This window comes from Bison bison, unplaced genomic scaffold, assembly GCF_000754665.1.
Source record: "Bison bison bison isolate TAMUID 2011002044 unplaced genomic scaffold, Bison_UMD1.0 scf7180017864036, whole genome shotgun sequence".
Taxonomy (NCBI): domain Eukaryota; kingdom Metazoa; phylum Chordata; class Mammalia; order Artiodactyla; family Bovidae; genus Bison; species Bison bison.
The window spans coordinates 5827953-5836891 of record NW_011494608.1 but is presented as its reverse complement, the minus strand read 5'-3'; positions in this window follow the sequence as shown (position 1 = coordinate 5836891).

The window sequence follows — 8939 nt, the reverse complement described above, 5'->3', positions numbered from 1 at the left end:
AGTATGCAACTGAGTTACAGACTGAGCTGCAGGAAATTGTAAGTACTCATGAATCCTTTCTCATATCCGAGAATGGTAAAAACGGAGAAGCTACATAGAAGGCTGGTTTTCCCCAGCATGCTTTTTTACATATCGCAAGAATTCTAATTGTAAGGAAAAATTCTCCAGAACTTAGAAATCAGGTAGGGAGATGACTGTGTCCTGCTGAGTATTTTGCAGGGCTAGGCTGGTGGTGTAATTTGGGGCTTTTTTAAAGTTGTAAGGGTGGGTGTTATATTTTAGAAAACTGATAATGATGCAAGATTCTTGAGCGATAGCAAAGCAAGTGAATGCTGTCTTATAGAGATGCAAATGAGAAGATTACAATCCAAGCCTCACAGCTTTATTTTGTATTCATTTTACAGTCTTATTCCTGTGTTATTTCTTTCAGAGAATAATACATTCACTTCTCTCTCTCATATCCTTTCTTTTGGAAATGGTTTTATTAGCCTGCTGTTTCCTTTATTACGGAGTTAAGTTTGATGTGGGTTCATTTTATATGTTTGTTATCAATTTTATTGAATACATTATTGCATACCTGAAATGTATCCATTTTATCCACAGAATTCAGCTAGGTTTGATAAATGTATATACCCATATAACCATGCCATAAAGTATCAACCCAACCACCATCAACCCGAAGTCCCTTACCTCTTCCCAGTCAGCTCCAATCTGGGCCCCAGGCAACACTTAATTAGATCTGCCTTTTCTAGAGTCTCATATAAATGAAGTCATGTACTCTTCTACATCAAACTTTGTTACCAGCACCTCTAGGGGAGTATCACAGCACATCTAGGGGAGTATCACACTGAATAGGAATATTCAGTGCTCTGTAGTATTCCAGATTTCCTACTGAGGAACTTGGGCTCATTTCCTCTTTGTAAGAATTACGAATGAAGTGCTGTAAACACTCCCAGACATATATTTCTGTTCCTCTTCCCAAGAGGGGGATTGCTGGGCTATACATTGCATGGACATGCAGAGTGGAAAATGCCAAACCTTATTCCAAAGCATTTATCCCACGTGATGCTCCCATTAAATCTTCTGTTGTGTGGAGGGCCCCAGTGGGGAACCTGGAATGGGAGGTCCTTTCCATGAGCACACGCAGGTGGGGAGCCAGGAGCTCACGCACAGCTTTGTGGGTTAGTCCCCCTACCCAGCTCTCTCCTTTTCAGTCCCCGTCTCTTCAACCCAGTGAACCTACTGGTCTTCGAGTGACCACTCCCCATGCCACAGACCAGACCTGGGCTCCCGACACAAAGCCCAGGTGGTTGCAGAGCTGACATCACTTGCTTCTCTTCTGTCAGGACACAGTCCTGAGCTGGCTGTGGTCCAATGCCTGAAATCCATTTTCTTCTTCTTCCCAGTTTTGTAGTTGTTCACAGTTGGAGGGTCAGTATGGATGCTGTTCTTCTCCCTATGTATGTTATTCACCTTTTGAACATTATACTTTTATATAATTTTAAGGTAGATACATAGTTAAAGCATGGATGGGGCTTTGTCATGAAAAACGTGGGTAAAATTACTATCTCTTTTGATATTATCTGCAGTTTCTCCCTTGGCTCTTACAGACGCTTCCTTAGGTGGGTAAGGAGATTCTATGCTCCACTGCAAATGGACTCTAAAGTGGATCAGTTTTTTTTTTTTAAGTTTTTTTTTCATGTGGACCATTTAAAAAGTCTTTATTGAATCTGTTACAATATTGCTTCTGTTTTATGTTTTGGTTTTCTGGCTTCGAGGCATGTGGGATCTAAGCTCTCTGACCAGCAATCAAACCCACACCCCTTGCACTGGAAAGTAAAGTCTTAACCACTGGACCATCAGAGAAGTCCCTCAAGTGGATCAATTTTAGGAAAGACTGTGGACACTGGGATTTTTGATGGAGGAACTGAGTTTCCTGGAGCAATGAGACAGTGCATACAGTTCTTAGAATAGTGTCTGTCATATGTTGAGGGCTTAATAAAAGATAACTGTTATTAGGTCAATACAATAAAGGAGGTGAGTTTACACTGAAGCCTGCCTCCTTCATAGTAGCTACTTGATCCCTTGAGGTCCCTGGGATCCTTATGTTATCCTTGCCACTGCAAGGTTCTGACTGTGAGTGGGTCAGATAAGTGAATAGGGTAGAAAGTCTTAGGACAGAGAGATGCAGAGAGGGGGTTGAGGAAGCTCCAAGGACACAGGAACCCACTCTGTTTGGGGAGTTGGGTAGCTTTGTAGAGGATGAAGGACTGAAATGCAGATTCGAAGAGTGAGCAGAAATTTGCCAGATGGGCATGGTAGGGGAGAGAAAGGGAAGAGTGTCTGCGAAGTCGGAGGCATGGGAAGAATGAGGCTCAGAAAACGGCAGCAGTTCAGCCAGGCTCAACCACAGCAAGAGTGGGGTGGCAGCAGCAGGGGAGGCTGGACTGGCAGGCAGGGAGCAATTTTTAAAACAACTTCGTTGAACTGTAAGTTACACGGCACACAGCTCACCCATTTGAAGAGTACAAAGCACTGGCTTTTAGTATGTTCCGAGTTGCCTGCAATTTTTGAAGCCCTTGTACATCCTATTGAAGGTGGCTTTCTTGGGGCATCCTGAAGTGTCTTTTGGGGGTTGTGTGGGTGCATGAAGTCTAGGGGAAGCTGGAGCAGCAGTGGGTCCAGGCAGGAAAGAAAACAGGCAGCAGTCCTTGTGTGGGGCAAGGCCAAGCTCCATCAGGTTTCCTGTGGATTGTGAGGGAAGCAGAGGAGGACCCCGTAGAGCCCCCCACCACAGACCACGCTCCTATAACCTGGGGCCATGTCTTAATAGTCAAAGCAAAGGGAACCATGAAATGCCTGAGTATGACCCTGGACCAGGCTGAGGCTCCCAGAAGCCCTGCCTTCCTGACATACCACAAGGAGGCCAAGTGCCCACAGCTGATTTGAGAAGTGCACTGAAATGAACACTTTTTAAGAAGTTCTTAGCTTTCTTGTCAGAGGTGGTACTTTTTTTTTTAATTTTTTTTTCTTTTTTTATTATTATTATTTTTTTAATTTTATTTTATTTTTAAACTTTACATAATTGTATTAGTTTTGCCAAATATCAAAGTGAATCCATCACAGGTATATATGTGCTCCCCATCCTGAACCCTCCTCCCTCCTCCCTCCCCATACCATCCCTCTGGGTCATCCCAGTGCACTAGCCCCAAGCATCCAGTATCGTGCATCGAACCTGGACTGGCATCTCGTTTCATACATGATATTTTACATGTTTCAATGCCATTCTCCCAAATCTTCCCACCCTCTCCCTCTCCCACAGAGTCCATAAGACTGTTCCATACATCAGTGTCTCTTTTGCTGTCTTGTACACAGGGTTATTGTTATCATCTTTCTAAATTCCATATATATGCGTTAATATACTGTATTGGTGTTTTTCCTTCTGGCTTACTTCACTCTGTATAATAGGCTCCAGTTTCATCCACCTCATTAGAACTGATTCAAATGAATTCTTTTTAATGGCCGAGTAATACTCCATTGCGTATATGTACCACAGCTTTCTTATCCATTCATCTGCTGATGGACATCTAGGTTGCTTCCATGTCCTGGCTATTATAAACAGTGCTGCGATGAACATTGGGGTACACGTGTCTCTTTCCCTTCTGGTTTCCTCAGTGTGTATGCCCAGCAGTGGGATTGCTAGATCATAAGGCAGTTCTATTTCCAGTTTTTTAAGGAATCTCCACACTGTTCTCCATAGTGGCTGTACTAGTTTGCATTCCCACCAACAGTGTAAGAGGGTTCCCTTTTCTCCACACCCTCTCCAACATTTATTATTTGTAGACTTTTGGATCGCAGCCATTCTGACTGGTGTGAAATGGTACCTCATAGTGGTCTTGATTTGCATTTCTCTGATAATGAGTGATGTTGAGCATCTTTTCATGTGTTTGTTAGCCATCTGTATGTCTTCTTTGGAGAAATGTCTATTTAGTTCTTTGGCCCATTTTTTGATTGGGTCATTTATTTTTCTGGAGTTGAGCTGTAGGAGTTGCTTGTATATTTTTGAGATTAGTTGTTTGTCAGTTGCTTCATTTGCTATTATGTTCTCCCATTCTGAAGGCTGTCTTTTCACCTTGCTAATAGTTTCCTTTGATGTGCAGAAGCTTTTAAGGTTAATTAGGTCCCATTTGTTTATTTTTGCTTTTATTTCCAATATTCTGGGAGGTGGGTCATAGAGGATCCTGCTGTGATGTATGTCAGAGAGTGTTTTGCCTATGTTCTCCTCTAGGAGTTTTATAGTTTCTGGTCTTATGTTTATATCTTTAATCCATTTTGAGTTTATTTTTGTGTATGGTGTTAGAAAGTGTTCTAGTTTCATTCTTTTACAAGTGGTTGACCAGTTTTCCCAGCACCACTTGTTAAAGAGAAGAGGTGGTACTTTTTTAAATGGAGGAGAGAGAGTCTCCAGTCTAATGTCAGGAGTGGAACACAGCTCAGAGATCCACGGAGGCTGATTTTGACCAAGCAGCTTGTGTGGAATGGTTTTTTTGAGCTGCCCCAGTGATGGGATGGAAGGATGAGAGGAAACAGGTCTGCATGAACGTACTGGCTGTTCTTCCTCTTCCCAAGCCACAGGAGTAGCTGCCTTCCAAACCTGGCAGTGTTTTCACAAACACTCATCACAAGGCCACACCTCCAGTGTTCTCATTCAGCACCTTTGAGTCAGGCCAGGAAATCGTGGTGCATTTTTAACTGCTTGGACTTTTTTGGGAACTCTCTGTGTGATGATTTTTAAACAACTACAAACTTAATTTTCAAGTACAGTATAAATACTTTATTTTCCTAAACTGTTTTACAGTAAGTGGCTGCCCAACACGCCTTGCTTAGTGTGGATTTTCCACAAACAAGGGCCTTCTGTTGTAGTCCACCACACAGCAATCCAAACCGGGAAATTAGTACATTATTACCACCTGATCCTCAAGCTCCATTCAGGTTTCACTAGCTGTTCCATTTTTGTTTTTTTTTTTAAAGCAAAATGATCAAGTCCAGGGTCACAAGTGACCTTTAGTTGTCCTGTCTCGTCAGTCTTCTTTAATCTGGAACAGTTCCTCAGTCTTTCCATGATTTGCATGAAGTGGACACCTGCTTTTGAAGACTGCAGACTAGTTACATTGTAACATGTCCCAAATTTTGGTTTCTTTCTTGTTTCTTAACAATTAAATCCCAGTTGTGCATCTTTGGCAGGAATATCACAGAACTGGTGCTTTGTCCTCTTGGTTACATCCTATCAGGTTGGGGGCGTGATGTAGATATGTCCGGTTACCATGGACTCAGTTTGGTCCAAATCCTTAAAAAAATTTTTTTGTAGATATAATATTGACATGTAACACTGTATAAGTTTTAGGTGCACAACAAGTTGATTTGATACATTTCTATGTAAAAATAAGATAACCAGCTTAGTGTTAGCTAACACCTTCATCATTTCTTATTGGTGGTGAGTGCATTGAAGATCTGGTCTCTTGGGAATTTTGAGTATTGTTCACTATAGTCATGATGCTGTGCCCTAGATCCCCACTTCAGTTCAGTTCAGTCACTCAGTCGTGTCCGACTCTTTGCGACCCCATGAACCACAGCATGCTAGGCCTCTCTGTCCATCACCAACTCCCAGAATCTACCCAAACTCATGTCCATTGAAATGGTGATATCATCCAACTATCTCATGCTTTGTCGTCCCCTTCTCCTCCTGCCTTCAATCTTTCCCAGCATCAGGGTCTTTTCAAATGAGTCAGTTCTTCGCGTGAGGTGGCCGAAGTATTGGAGTTTCAGCTTCAACATCAGTCCTTCCAATGAACACCCAGGACGGATCTCCTTTAGGATGGACTGGTTGGATCTCCTGGTAGTCCAAGGGACCCTCAAGAGTCTTCTCCAACACCAAGTTCAAAAGCATCAATTCTTCAGAAAGTGCTCGGCTTTCTTTATAGTCCAACTCTCACATCCATACGTGACTACTGGAAAAACCATAGTCTTGACTAGATGAAGCTTTGTTGGCAAAGTAATGTCTCTGCTTTTTAATACGCTAACATATTAAAAATTGCTAGCAAATTAAAAATTGCTAGGTTGGTCATAGCTTTTCTTCGAAGGAGCAAGCATCTTTTAATTTCATGGCTGCAGTCACCATCTGCAGTGATTTTGGAGCCCCCCAAAATAAAGTTTCTCACTGTTTCCACTGTTTCTCCATTTGCCATGAAGTGATGGGACTGGATGCCATGATCTTAGTTTTCTGAATGTTGAGCTTTAAGCCAACTTTTTCATTCTCCTCTTTCACTTTCATCAAGAGGCTCTTTAGTTTTTCACTTTCTGTCATAAGGGTGGTGTCATCTGCACATCGGAGGTTATCGATATTTCTCCCCCCTTACTCATCTTCTGAAAGTTTTGTACCCTTTGGCCAAATCTCTCCTTTTCTCATACCTGCCAGCCCCTGGTAACCACTATTCTATTTTGCTTTTTGGGGGGTGATCTGAATCTTCTTTCTCTGTTTTAGAAAAAGGGAAGAAATGACAAAAGTATGGGTAATTGAGATTTTAAAAAACCCTTCTACTTAATTAGTTATTTGAATTATCTATGTTATTTGAATAATTCAAATAAATCCTGTATTGAGTTGGCAGATACTGTCTCGGTCTTTCCTTTTAAAAATTAGCTTCAATACTGTAATATTTGGCACAAATGATATAAAGAATAACATAACTCGAATTGTAGTAACTTGATATGTAATATACAACATATATTTCCAATTGAATTATTTATTATTTTATATGTAGCATATAAAGCATATTATACAGTAAGTTTAAGTCTCAAGAATTGTCACTGCCCATTTAGCCAATTCTTTCTTGTAAATTCCTTCCTAACTTCAGTCTACGCTGAATTTGCCCAGGACTGACTGACCCAGGCTCACCCTGACAAAGTGACGAAAACTCAGGTCTTGGAGGCAGTTGTTGAAGCCATCCTCAACAATTCAGCAGTTCAGACCAGACACAACGTTTGCGTTCCTAAAGTAGCTACTTAGCTTGTTCCGGCATCTGGTGGTCAAACGTGGGATTGCAGCTACTCATACGCTGTTAATGTTTCTCGAGATTTTTCTTTTCTGTTTTGAATATTTTTCCTGGTTTAAACTTAACTTTGAAATGTAAAATCCATTTTTAAAAAATTTGGATATACTAAAACTTATAGTTACATGTTTTCTCTCTCTGTATGTCCCCACCATGCACCAGTGAGAACTCTTTTTAAGTACTGGCTGCTCACATTTATAATCTTTCAGTCTTTGATAGAGCTTCTTGGGGTGTGTATGTGTGTATGTATGTGTGTTTGGGGATGTTTTTCTTTCATTAATTCTAAAATTTTGTTGCTAATATATAGTAGGCACTGAGATTGATGCTGGTAGGAAATAGAATGGTAAATTAAGCCAGTGCTTCTGATTATACTCTATGAAACAGGAAACCTCTTTATTAAACGTTAAAGGGAGGAAACCTAATATTGTAAGTAATATTTAGTGACCACCTGTTATCTGCTAGATGAACACATTACTTCCCAGAAAATGTCACAGCACATGTGCATCGTTCAAAATGCACTAAATAGTAAATTACAATCATTACTAGGCTGTTAGGTAATCATTTTTGAGATACTTGTGGATTTAAACTCACAGGTGAAAGTCTGATGAAGAACAGGTTATTTATGTGATCTTAAAGTATCTTCGGAGAAGGCAATGGCACCCCACTCCAGTACTCCTGCCTGGAAAACCCCATGGGTGAAGGAGCCTGGTAGGCTGTGGTCCATGGGGTCGCTGAGGGTCGGACACGACTGAGTGACTTCACTTTCACTTTTCACTTTCATGCATTGGAGAAGGAAATGGCAACCCACTCCTGTGTTCTTGCCTGGAGAATCCCAGGGACGGGTGGGCTGACGTCTATGGGGTCACACAGAGTCGGACACGACTTAAGTGACTTAGCAGCAGCAGCAGCAGCAAAGTATCTTCAGAAGATCCACAAGTTACTTACTTATTACAATAAAAAAAAGAGTAACTTTTATAGTGGAGAAACTTGAGCCACTGCACAGTAGCCAAATGTTCAGAGTTAACATCACAAACAAGACAGTCCAACCTCATGTGCCTTCTGAGGTGATACACTAAGGGTTCATGTCACTTCTGTGGTCTGTTTTGCAAAAAACACATAGCTTGAATCTAATCATGAGAAAACGTTAGACAGACTCAGAATGAGGAACGTTCTACAAAATAACTGGACAATATTCTTCCAACATATTAAAGTCATGAAAGACAAAGATTTGAGAAACTGTTCCAGATAAAAGGAAAGTAAGAGTGAAAAAGGTAACCCAAAAAGGTAACAAGTTCTTTGATGACAAAGAGCTGGTGTCTTTAAAAATGATTTATTTTTGAAATCAATGTATTTTGAATAATTTTGAAATCAATGTATGTATGCTTTCTAAAGGAGGAAAAATATGGCAAAGTTAAAGGAAGAAAACGCATTTATCACCCACACATCTGTCACAGACCAAGGCTGCCTGGGGAGACTGAGAGGAGTGTCATTTCATGGTGCAGGGATGTGCTAGGTGGACGGCATTCTGAACTGAAAGAAACAATACAGAAAAGACAAGAATCGTGCAAAGGCACACCTCAGGGAAAAATAAGATAGCAGTGGTCTGCTTTGAGGTCGGGTGGCTGGAACTAGAAAACTGAGATGCATAGGTGGCGGCAGGACTTCGCAGGAGGGGGACCACTACTCTCTCCCACACGCCAGGGTCCGCAGACCCTAGCACGCGGCTTGGGAGTGAAGAAGGAAGTGCAGGCGAGGGCCGTTCCCGCCCAGTCGGGTCTCCTCACAGCGAAACCCCCACCTTCACACAGCCGGGCCTCCTCACACCCCGCCCCC